The following is a 12,324-nucleotide window of genomic DNA, read 5'->3' as shown; positions in this document are numbered from 1 at the left end:
GGAAACGGGCTCGAACCATGAAGAATTTTTTCCTTCAACCCAGTCACAAAGATTATTTCCTTTATTTAATCTTATTACTCCCACTTCAACCAGGCTAAATAATTCCCATCCTCCCTGGGTATTTACACCCCTCTCATACTTGCAGACAGATACTGCATCCCTCCCTTAGCCATCATTTTGCCAAGCTAAACATATGTAACTCTTTTAATCCTTCCTCATAAATCAGGCCAGCCCTTTCATCATTTTTATTGCTCTTCTCTGAATCCCATCCAATTTGCTGACATTGTTCTGCTCTTTAGGTGCTCGGAGGATGGATATCTGACAACCTGCTCTAGCGGAAGATGTCCCTGCCCATGGCAGGGGATTGAAACTGGGTGACCTTTAAGGTCCCTTCCAACCCAAACCTTTCCATGATTCTATGATATTCCAGGTGGGATTTCACTGGTTACACATTACAAGGTTAATCAACACAACTTTCCTATCTGAACACAGTTCACAGATCTAAGGCTTGATGCTGCAACCTCAGACGGTTAGGAAGAAGGACTCACTGATATCACTCAGGGTCATGAACAAGTGATCCTGGGATGAAGCCCCCATTCAGACCTTACTGGAGGGTGCCTCCTTCCCAGTCTCACACACTCATCACCTCAGGGCATTTAATGCCTCTTCCCCCCCAAAACTGCTCTGTGGGGTAGGAAAGGGCTTCTGCAGAGAGGGGGCAAAGCACCTTCCATCACAGCACTTCCCAGGGAGGGCTTTGCTCTCTGCTGAGTTATGAACATCCAGCAGATCCAAAGGCAAATGTGGCCAATGCTGCTTTTACTGAGGGTTGGGATGTGCTGAAAGGAGGTGGTGCCTCTGTGTGAAACCCTGTGTGAAACCAGGGAAGAGAGAAAAACCAGTTCACAGGCGGTGGCTCTGACACTATTGTTTTACAAGGGTCCATGTGCTGCTTGGCACCGAACCTGATTTACAGCCGCGTGTGGGGCTCAGGCAGAGGGACATCACCAGGAGCTCCACCAGGAGCCTCAGCCCACTACTGCACCCTCAGGATGTGCCACGCTGCCCAGTTTACAGTCCCATTGCCTTTCACCCCCCAGTAAGGGTCTGCACCCAGCGTCCTTCATGCTACGAAGCCCCAGGGCTTTGTGCTGTAAAGCTAACCCCCTTCAGCACAAAGTTAATTCTCTTTGCTTCTAAATGGTGCCACCATTCATAACAAATAGTCTAAGATAATAAATATCTCAGCGAGATCAAAAGATCCTTAAACAGCCTTAACAAAGTCAAAAAAACCCCCAAAATCCGAGGGAAGTGCAATTGGGTTCTGTTCTCCATCACTTTTCTTCTCTCCTCTTTGCGGAAGGCAGCGGCTACATAACTTTTGCATTTCAAAGACCCACATCCCATTGTACGGAGAGGCAGGCTGAGCGCTTTGTGTTGTCCTCCGTTTTGTCCAGCGGTTGTCCCACTAACCAGCCTCCTGCCAAGGGAAAGGGATTTCTCCCTTCGCCTGCTGACAGCCTTTTTGCTTTGAAAGCGAGAGTTGACTGCTTCTTAATTAGTGCTGTCATGAGCTGGTCACTGAGGGCCGGGAGTCTCGCGCAGGAGCTCGGCTATTCACTCCTGGGGTGTCCTGGGGATGCGAATCCAGCCCAGCCTCAGCTGCTACTGCCGGGAGCTCCCGGGGATTCTCCTAATGGCCCGGTTTCAACCATGAAACACGGCTCAGAAGCCTTGCAAATAAACGCAGTGCACTTTAGAAAGAGCGCTGAGATTGATATGGTATAAAAGAGAGGTTCCTTTCAGACCCCAGGTATCCCGAGGTGCTTTACAAACTAATGTTAGGGACCTGCCAGCACGGATTTTGCCATTGTGATTCTGCTTGCAAAGCCCAAATACTGCTCAACCACACACACAAAAAGCATTAAGCTCTGAAGAATATAGATCACCTATTTGGAGAGGAATAAGGGAAGTTATCACTGTCACTAGTGTTTGTGTTCGTTACAGAAGCACCTAAGAAATGGGTCTCTGGCCACACTACCCTGAGCAAACAAAGGGACTCTGATATGACAGCAGTGTCGCATCCAGCCCTGTGCTCCATCATCGTCCTCTTTCACCCATAGAATACTATAAAAGCAATCCCACCATAAGTGGATGCGCTTAATGCATCATAAAATTCCTACTTGTTTTTTCCCCCTCAAACATTTTACCTGCAAAGTATTAGCAGCAAATAAAGATGGGGACTTTTTGACCAGACAAGGTTGCAACCACCATCCCTCCATCTCCCGTAGTGCAGATTCCCATCTGATTGCTGGGCTTACAAGCATGCATATTTTTCCTTTGTGTGTTGATTTGAATCCAAACAAAATACAGGATAAATGTCCTTTGAAGAAAGTGGGAAAGCAGAATGGCAACAAGCCTAGGTAGGTATTGAGTTACTTTCTGTAATTCATATTTTCTCTAATGAGAAGCTTGCAAGAAAGATATCCCTCTGCTCGCTCTTCAAGTCAGACAGGTACAACAACAAGTAACCAGACAGGTATATGTACTCTAGAGGTGGCTTTGAACCAGCTCCCAGGATACGAGCACTCCTGAACTTTAAAGGTATTTAGATCCAAATCTGGATCTGTGCTTTGTGGTTGACCATTTATCCCACTCCCCCACCGCATTATGCATGTAGGTATTTATTTTTCTCAGCGATGACCCAGATCAAACAGGAGATATGAACAACTTCTGGCATCTCAGTTTCCAGGCTTACGTTTGTGAAAAGGAGAGGGCTTGCACAATGTGCCTAGCGTGTGACTTGCAGCATTTGCCTGACAATGTCCCTTCATTTTGCATATGAGCCCAGCTCAGAACAGTTAGAAAATAGATAAAACACAGGAATGCAGCAGGAACACGCGTAGCTTTGTGTGATCCCTGTGCCAGAGCACTTTGTCACATCCCTTTTTCTTGTTAGGATCAGCACAGTAACTTCCTAGAGCCAAGACCACCTCCAATATGAGACTGGAAACGAGGCAAAGATCCTGAACAAATACGGGATTCCCTGACCTCAGCTTGGTACCGTCCTGGGAAAATCTGAAGTTCCATGGATTTATCCAGAGGTTTTCAGCCCAGGAGGGAGGGTTATAAAGATACAGAGCTCAGGTCCAAGCAGCTCCCCGAATGCAGCCCAATGAAATGCAGATCTTGGATGAGAACACTTGTTTTAGCATCATTTCATGCTTATTGCTCCCCAGGGTGATGCAGGTACTTCGGGCAGGTTCTGCCTGTGCAGCTCCACCTGCCTGCCCCAGCCACACCACGGCCTTCTGCTCCTCAGCTGAATAAGCTTGCAAATATCCCGCCCTGCACATTGCTATGAATTAAAACAATCAGTTCCCATGCACTCAGCTTTGAAGCTTTCCCTTTGTGAGCACTGGGGACATTAAGAGTCATTTGTTGCAGCGGCTGCAGGAAAGGAGCTGGGATGCGGAGGGGTAAGGACAGCCAAGGAGGAAAGGTGTCATCTGGAAACCTGCTAATCAGCTTAGAAGAAAGCATCCCACAGGATTCTGTGGCATCACTTGTGATGTTTTCACAGTGGCTTTGTATTACAAGAGCGGACAATGGGATCGCTAAAAATCTTGTAGGTTTTTATCTCTACAATTATATTTTCAATGGGCTTTAAAAATACACGACCTTTCATTAATATTCTCTTTCAATGGGAGAAGCACCCATGAAACCACCAGCTAAATGTGGGCCTTGAGCTAAATTCAGGCCTTGAGCTAAATTCAGTGGCTCTCACAACCTCGGCTGTGCTAACAGGGAAAAAGACACACTTGGAAGAGGAACTTTGCCTTCTTTTGAAGTCAGAGTGGATTTGCAAGGGTCTTATATGATGAGGGGACAGTTTTAAGTAGAGGGGATATATGTGTGTCATTTTAACCATGTAAATAGTCCTTTGCAGCCTGGGAATCTTCAGACTTTTTCAAGGCTTTAAGAAGTTGGCCCTGCATACTTGTTAAAATCAGTTTAAGCACTTGCCAACAGGTTTAAAGAAAGACGACACCTATTTTGCATGAATAGTAATATTACTCTGATGAATTTAGTTATACTAATGGCAGAGCATAAAGAATATGCTCCTGCCTGTGACGGATATATATTTTTTAAGGCAAATAATAAGGTTCTGGAGGGTGTAACCTAAACCAGACATTTCATAAAAGATCCATCCTCCAACAGAAATGGCATGAAAGCATGAAATGAGAACTAGACGACAATCAGAACTCCTCTTCAAGTGCTTTGTAGTAATTATTTAAAAAAGGCCCCACAAAAGCCTCTATTCAATTGCAGAATAGCAAAGTAAGGGCTCTATGGTTCAAGGCCAAATAATTTCTGCAATGGAAAAAACAGCTTCAGTTCTTCAGTTCTGATGGAAGGTATTTTAAATGGGCAAGAGGCTTCAATTATTGCTTTCTTTTCCCTAGCTTCTGTGGGACATGAATTGCTCACAGACAAACCCCCCTGCTCTGCAAAGTGATGATCAACATCATTTGCAGCTCGAGTGCTCCCAATTCCACAGGGACACTGAGTATCACAGCCTTCAGATAAGGGTTGGGGGCTTGTGGCACCACACATGAGGCTCAAGATCCCTTTTTGCCAGGTCCCAGCTGGTCCAGTCATGCTGGTGGATGAAGCCTGCTCCTGAGTGACTTGAAGCAGACCAGGTTGGGAAGGCTGGACCCTTTCTTCTCTCTCCTGCCCTCCTTGTTTCCTTCTTGCACCCCAAAACCAGCTCTTTCCTCTTCCAAAGATACGCTGGAAGGTGAGAGAGAGCCATGGAAATGCTGCACTTCCAGCCCTTATCCTCCTCATTGCTGCAGGGAGGAGACCATGAAAGCAGCAACTCCCAGCTCTGTCATGGAGAGACCAGGGCAGAGCCAAGCACAGACACGATACTGGTTCTAGCCATCTAACAGCTGTGATCAGATGCACATTTAGTGACAACATGACTGATGCCATCTTTAGATACCACCTTAACTTGCTACTACGATGGAAGCTCATCACCACCACTGTGGTGACAGATCCGCTCTAGATGAAGACATTTCCCTCTGAAGGAGTTGCACTTTTCAGTCATTCAAACTGTAAATACAATCTGGAAAGTGTCAGCAACTGGAGAATCAGCCAGGATTCGTCCAATATCGAATAAACACTGCTGATACATACCACCATGAGGCAGGTACACACTGCTTTCCTACCTCAGGCCTCAGTGTTGGCCCAAGCGGAACTGGTGGGAGCACTATGTGTATGAGAGCCCTCCAGTATCTCCAAGAGCCCAACTGCCAGCTGAGCTTGCTGTGATTCCCCTTGGAAATGGGCCCGTTCCTGCCTGTTACACCTTTCTATAGCGATGCCCAAGCAGCACAACCGGGTGAGAACCAGCCAGCAGCCCTGAGCACTCCCCAGCGCCTCAACGTGCAGGGTCCTGCTCAGCAGGGAGTGATGGAGAAGGGCACAGCAGGCCAGGCTCTCCCCCATCCTCCCCTCTCACCCAGGGCAGTTTCACACTGTCTGAGCTCACCACGCTTTCATCTCTTGATTTTCCCTTCTCATGTCTCATGCAGGAAAAAGCACTTCCCAGTCTGCCAAAGCCCAGCCTTGCTCCAGTGCTGGGTGAGAGCAGATACAAGCACAGACCCTGGGCACAGCCATGATTTCCCAGGTCCTCAGCAGGGAAGAGCTGCTTGTGCATCCACAGCACAGCCAGTTCCCAGACCTGCTCCCACTGTCCTTTCCCCAGCATCCTTGCCCATCTCTCTCCTTGTTTATGCTGGTTTCCCTTTGGCAGTTCTAGCTTCACACTGAAAATCTTTCTTGTCCTTCTTAAACCAAGGGCTGACCCACCTTTACGACTGGGGTGTTTGAAGCGGAGCCTATTCCCCACCAGAACATCGTAATTCTAAGCCAAGCGCTGCGCTGTGATTCCAAATGCTGTATTTAAAATTGCTTCAATGTGTAGCTTTTCCAAAAAAATATTTCCCCCTTTCCAAGGCTTTTCTGAGGCTTTGGGGTTTTTTCCTCCTGTTTTTTAGGACTTCTCTTTCTTCATTCCTGAGGAAACACATCCCCTGAACCAGCTCTCTTGCAAACCGCCTCTGGACTTTCCCGCAGATGCGTAACCTCTCTGTGCCTCAGTTTACATAGGTGTAGGAACCCAGGGAGCATAATTTCCCTGCCTCAAACAAGTAGGGCGAAACTTAATTAACCTAATGCCTACAAAAGGATCTCATATCCTCAGGTGGACAATCAGTACAGAAAAAGCACTTCTGAGAGAGTGCAACAAGCACTTCAAGACGAAGCTGTAACAATAGGAGATCACAGGGACTTGGCTTCACTCCTCTTCCTCCAGCAACAGCATGGTCTGTGCATCTGCTCCCCTCGAGGGATCTTGGTCAGACCCTGCAGAGGGAGAGCTCCAAGGGAAGCCCATCCTTGCCTATTGGGATGCTCTTTGGCTGGGGACATGGGACCAAGCAGGGGTGGCAGTGCCTGTGTGCAAGGTTTGTGTTGACTGTGGTGGATCTGGAGGGCATAAACCCAGATTCTGGGTCTCCCCTTTCCCTGCGACCTTGGAAGCAGATGAAATGCAGCTCTCCTGGGATGTGACAGCAAGAGGAGCTTGGGATCAAGGAGGAGCAAGAGCAGTGAAAGTGTTTGGTGCTCCGCCTGTGTTTAACACAGCTCCTGTCCCAGGGCGGCAAGAGGAGCATGAGATGGAGCAAGTCCTGCAGAGGGACTGGGGACTGTGCTGGAGGCTGAACCCCGTGAGCCTCAGGGGAGGAAGAGGTGACCCAACCTGCTCCTGCCATAGGCAGGGCTGTGTGTGTGGTATGAGCACTGCCTGGGGCTGTGCTGCACCCAAACCCCAGCACCCATGGGAGACAACGCACCTCCGCCAGAGGTGCAGCCACTGGTGCCTTGATCTGCACCAAGCATCACACAGTATAGACACACACAGAGAGCTGGGCTTCTATAGGTCTGCTCCTTCCCTTTGCAATGGGTTTTGGAGAAGCCTCTTGTGCCTTGCCCTTGGTGGGTACCACTGCCCTCATCCTGAGCATCGGGAACTCTTCCCAGGGGAAGTTAACTCCGTCAAGATACACAAACACAACCCAAAAGCAAACAAAAAAGGATACATTTTCCCAGACACAACAGCAGACCTGCCCCTCTCCTCTAAGCAAACCTACTGCTGCCTACGTGATACACACAAACCCCTGGCTCTTTGTAAGTACAAGGAAATGCATATTTCATTACACCGACATTCCAGCCACCTACAACAAAAATAATTAATGACTGCTTAATGGCCCCAATGAGGGTTTGGTTTTTTTGAAGCATTTGAATAGATTAAACTTTATTGCCAGCGAGAAGCTATAGATCATTTTGAGCCAGAACAAATAGATGTGATATTAGTCACTGCTCTGCATTTATCTAAGTCAGTTATTTCTGAATGACTGAAATAACAAGCGCCTACAAGTAGGAGTAACAAAACCAGTGCAAAACACTGCGCAAGCAGCTACAGAGTGACCAAAGTAAATGCAGGAATAGGAGCATTCCTGTGTCCAGGCACCCCTTGTGCTTTCCTCCCTCTCCAATCCAAGCGCCCAGCACAACCCAGTAAGGATGCAACACAGCAAAGCCAAACGGTGTGAGCTGTCACAGGGGGAGCAGCAGGACCACTGCCACATCTGAGCACTCAGGAAACCACTGCCAGACAAAAAGGATTGCTTTGTACAAAGCCTGAAGGAGTTCAATTCATTTCCTGGGTTCAGAAACCTTGTGTTTCCTATGCTGGAGCTTTACTCTGCCACAGCACCCTCTGGTCAACACTCCCCACGGTCCCCAAGTGACAGCAAAACCCCTTAGTGACACTGCCCTCCCTTGCTGGCTGCTTAGGAGCATCAACACCAGTTTTCCCCCATCCTTTGGACACTGGATGTTTTCCTCCCTAATTCCCAGCCCACCTCATGTGATTGAAGCAAGACCATGGAAGAGCTTGGGAAATCCCTTCACCCCTGTGCCAGGCCAGCGTGTCCCTGGTGACTGGGGATCACAGGGAGTTCGCAATACCTGAGGTGCACCAGCTATTGTCGTGCGCTGCGGGTTTAGTGCTGAGCACTGCTGCAGTATTTATGAAGTGGTTTCAGTTCCTGTGCTACACTGACACGGTGTGAGCAGTCATAAACAAGCCATCTTTGCAAGTGGAATTTAAAGGTGTTTTGCAGTGCTGTGTTCTCTAACAACCCCATCACTTGTAAGGCAGAAACATTCAAAGTTCAAGTCCTGCAAATGCATTTACCGTTTTGTTACTACCATTAGCAGAAGCGTTACTCAGCTGACGAACAGACCCAGGTCCCCTCTCACCACTGGTAGTACATCCCTCCAGCCTAGTTTAGAACTAGGTTTAGGTTAGCTTCAAATACAAGATGAGTCTCATGGAAAGTTAAAGCTAGCAAGAAGCTCTTAAGAGGCATTTTAAAAGTAAAATACAAACTTCAGGCAGACACCATGGGGATAAAAGTGTCTGTTTAAACTGTCAAACATTAACATATAATACTATTTATTGCCTTCCATTGGCTCCCTTCTGCACATTACCCATCACACTAATGGCTGTCCTGTTATTAACCATGGATTTCATGGTCATTAACTTGAGTTCAGCAAGTCACAGATGACTTTATTAGGCATGACGTTGATAATCACTATCTTAATTGCACAAGCTGTCCTCTATACCCACCCTGAACACAAGCTGTTTTCAAGTTGAGGCAACATTACCCTCTCCATTGGGCAGCGCAGCATGCCATCCCATAGGCTGCTTTGCCAGCTAAAGAAACTAAGGGAAAGAATTCAGGGTAAGAGCTTCCCATTGTCTGTGCTGCTCTGAGGGACAAGCCACAGCTGATAAGGCAGAAGTGAGGCCACAAGGACCACATTGTGCTCAAGGTTTTGATAACAAGGCTAATGGAGAAGGGAGGGGAGATGGGGCTCCATCATCAGACTGGATCAGGATTGTGGCCACCAAGCCTGTCTGCTTCAAAACCACAGAAAATAAGCTTTTTAAGCAGGTGGTTGGGCCTTCCCTGTAGAGGTAGCACAAGCAGATTGACGTGGAGCAAACATCACATTAACATTGCTAAAGCATAAACTGTCATGCTGCAAATTTCCCCCTCCTTGGACCATTATAGACCCCTGAGCCACGGTATCCAAGATGGGCAAATCAACCCTCTTGGCTGGGTCTGATAGGAGAGAAGCAATCTTCTCTTTCAAACAGAATGTGGTTTAAAACTAAAACCAAAGTGAGAGCTATGCTGGTCATGCACTAGCTCATTAGCTTTGAAGCAGGCCTGGGCCCAAGTGCAAAGCATGGTCTCCTTGTTATCATTGTTAATGGAGCTCAGCTGATCCCATTGCTCAGCCTCCCAGGTAAGAGGTTCCCTCCTCCTTGCCCCATCAGCTCTTAGCATGGAAACCCAGGTCTGTAGGGTTGCTGTTTGTATAGGTCACCTGTGGCAAAGACACCTCCCAGCACCCTGCCCTGTTTCTTTGCGCTGGAGACAGTATGACGTGTTTCAGATACCAAGATTACAGACCCCAAAAATCCACTCCCAAACCCAAAATTTAAACAAACAAACAGATCCACCCCCAAACAGAACAGAAAAACACAGTTCTGAAAGTTCAGATTTCTCATATTACACTGGAACCAGCTGATGGGATCCTCATGAAACTTCGGATTTCAAAGCAGGAGAAAAAAAGTGGATGAGTATCCCCCAAACCGGATTCCACACCAGGCTCAGCTGTACTACTGGCAGGGACAAACTCATTTCTGCACGAGCAGCATTAAAGCACATTCACACCCTCAGGGCATGTAAATGTGAGGTTACCAAGACACAAGCCCTCATATAATCCTCAGCTCTCCCCCCCCAACTAAAGCACAACCTTCCCAGATCAACAGAGTTTTCCCCAGGCACAGGAAGTCTTTATGGCTCCACTACAGGACCGCAGCCTTAGATCTGCTCAATCACAGCTGTGGCACTTCTGCCTTTTACATAGACCCTTCCTGATAACTTTTATTGCACAGTTTAGAACCATAATGCAGCATGTGATAAATACTTGTGTTAGCTCTGCTCACATGAATGGCTTTAACTCGCAGCTTATACTTAGTAATGAATGTCAGAGTATGTGTTAATAAAAAATTAAATCACCAGAGTGTGGTGTCAGGGTACGTACTTCAGTAACCTAATGCTGTTAAGTTTGCATGTCATGTGAACTGTAATATCCAGTAGCAAGGAACAGGCTTTCCTATTCCCTTTGGAATGTTTTGCACTCCCAGATATTATTCTGAAGAGGGACATACGCTTTTAGTATGTATCTATTATAACATTATTAGCCACACTCCTAATTAATCTTTAGGAATTCCAGGCATATTTCATTTAGTTCTTAGCAAAGGAAAGGGGAGGGGGGGGAAAGGTGCCTTAACAACTATTTGCATCGTAGAGTTCATAAATGAGCCCATCACCCTATACCAGAACTGCTATAATTTTATCGGAATGAAAACCATTCTCTTTGATCTCCTCCAGTTCTTAAATCCAGCAGTTGTGTATTCAAACATCAATGGAAATGTGGTTTCAAGCTTCCTCTTTCATTATCTTTCTCAAAGATAAAAAAGAGCAAAAGGAAAAAAAAAAGAAAGTTCTGAGCTTTAGAGATGAGGCAATATTTTTACAGTAATTTCTTTATCTGATTTCATCCTGTTTACAGAAGCTGCTGTTTGGAAGATTCCCCCCCCCCCTTTTGAGATGGCTTTTCTTTAAATAAACGTATATTAAAAAATAGAACAGACAACAGAGGCAGCTTCCTGCTTGCTCTTTATTGTGAAGGAGATAAGGTTGCTAAATGCTGTGCTATCTGACTTTGGTTCAGTGCGTGACCTACATGGATCAAGATGGAGATTTAATGATTAAACTTAACTCCTTTATCTTCAGCAAAGAGGGAAGGGGGGGGAGGAAGAGTACTCAAACAAACTACTTATGTTCTGGCATGATAGAATTACAGTTCAACACGATAATTAACTATCTGACACATTCCTGCGAAGCTGCAGATGTCATTAATGGCTCCAAAATGCCCCCTCTGTTGTCATAACCCAGAGCTCTTCTCAGCAGCCAAAACAAGCATGCACTCTAAAGAGCATCACAGTTGGCAAAATGCATTTCAGCCCTCCTCAGCTGATTCAGACAGACACAGGTGTGTTTCATGGTTCCTGTGCCACTGATACACAAATCCAGGAGCAAATTCAATTAAAACAAACCAGGTCCTTAATCTACCAAACCCATAAAAGCATCTTAATCACTTCTGTCCAAGGCCCTGGACTCCAATCTTCCTACTAGCTTCTTTACAGCTCTTGAAACGTATCTTGATCTCTCACATCCACTAACACAGTCACCTCACTGTTATACATCCAGCATCCCTGAACAAACTAGAAGACATAAACTTCTAGAATGTTCCCAGGCTGCTCCTCCTGCACCCTATCAAGCCCACTGCAAGTAGATCCTAACAATCTTGACTTAATCTGCTACAAATACAAACTTCAAAAGGTCTGGCTCTTCAGTTCCAATGGGCTGTAAAAGCTGCACATACTTATGCATGCAACCCTTGCGCAAAAGGAACCCAAAAGAGCCTGGCAATCCATCCCAAGAAACCAAGCAAGCTCCAGCCTGGCTTCACCACAGGGGCCACCTGAGCTTTGGAAGCACCCAGATCAAACTGTGGACACTTTCCTTTTGCATGAGAGCCACATGACATGCAGCAGGTTTAATGAAGTTTGTTCTTAGCATTGTTCCAACCCTCCAGGGCTGCTGTCACCCACGTGGATCAAAACAGCAGCACCTATTTGCATCAACTCCCACTGGAAACAAGACACAGCAGCCATCAGCTTCTGCAACATCCAGAGCAGCAACAAGCTCTCTGTACCTTCCATACCATAGAGACGTGGATTGCATCAAGAGCAAAACTCACTCTCCACCTTGGAGCACCAAAGTTCATTGAAGGAAAGAATGAATTTAGGATCTTACCTTCCAAACCATCCCTGCAGAGCTGCAAGACCAGCTACCTCAGTGCCAGAGGAGCTTCCCTGCCAGGAGTCCCAAGGCAGCCCCAGCAGCACTCTCTACCCACTCAGCTGGAAGCATTTACCTTAATTAATGAACCCACATGCAGCTGAGAGCAGCATTTCTGCCCCCTCCTCCTCCCAAGGGCTCAGCAGAAAAACCTGGCTGCCCCCAGACAGGAGGGGTT

The 12,324-nt window shown here is 46.8% G+C and overlaps 1 long non-coding RNA gene across 2 annotated transcripts in view; it reads right to left on the bottom strand.

Annotated features, from left to right (window-relative positions):
• Window positions 1-12,324, bottom strand: part of LOC133225125 (uncharacterized) — a 27,205-nt gene extending 14,881 nt beyond the window's left edge. Inside the window, exon 1 of one of the 2 annotated variants that reach the window (XR_009729035.1) lies at window positions 12,102-12,324. This is a non-coding gene — a long non-coding RNA (uncharacterized LOC133225125). The remainder of the gene's footprint in view (window positions 1-12,101) is intronic. The other variant, XR_009729036.1, reaches the window with a different exon arrangement.

This window comes from Neopsephotus bourkii, unplaced genomic scaffold, assembly GCF_033783945.1.
Source record: "Neopsephotus bourkii isolate Nb327-2 ecotype Australia unplaced genomic scaffold, CSIRO-AGI_Nbou_v1 NB_1749, whole genome shotgun sequence".
NCBI classification, from domain to species: Eukaryota; Metazoa; Chordata; class Aves; order Psittaciformes; family Psittacidae; genus Neopsephotus; species Neopsephotus bourkii.
Note: the sequence above shows the minus strand (reverse complement) of the source record. Positions and strands in the feature narration are given on the sequence as shown.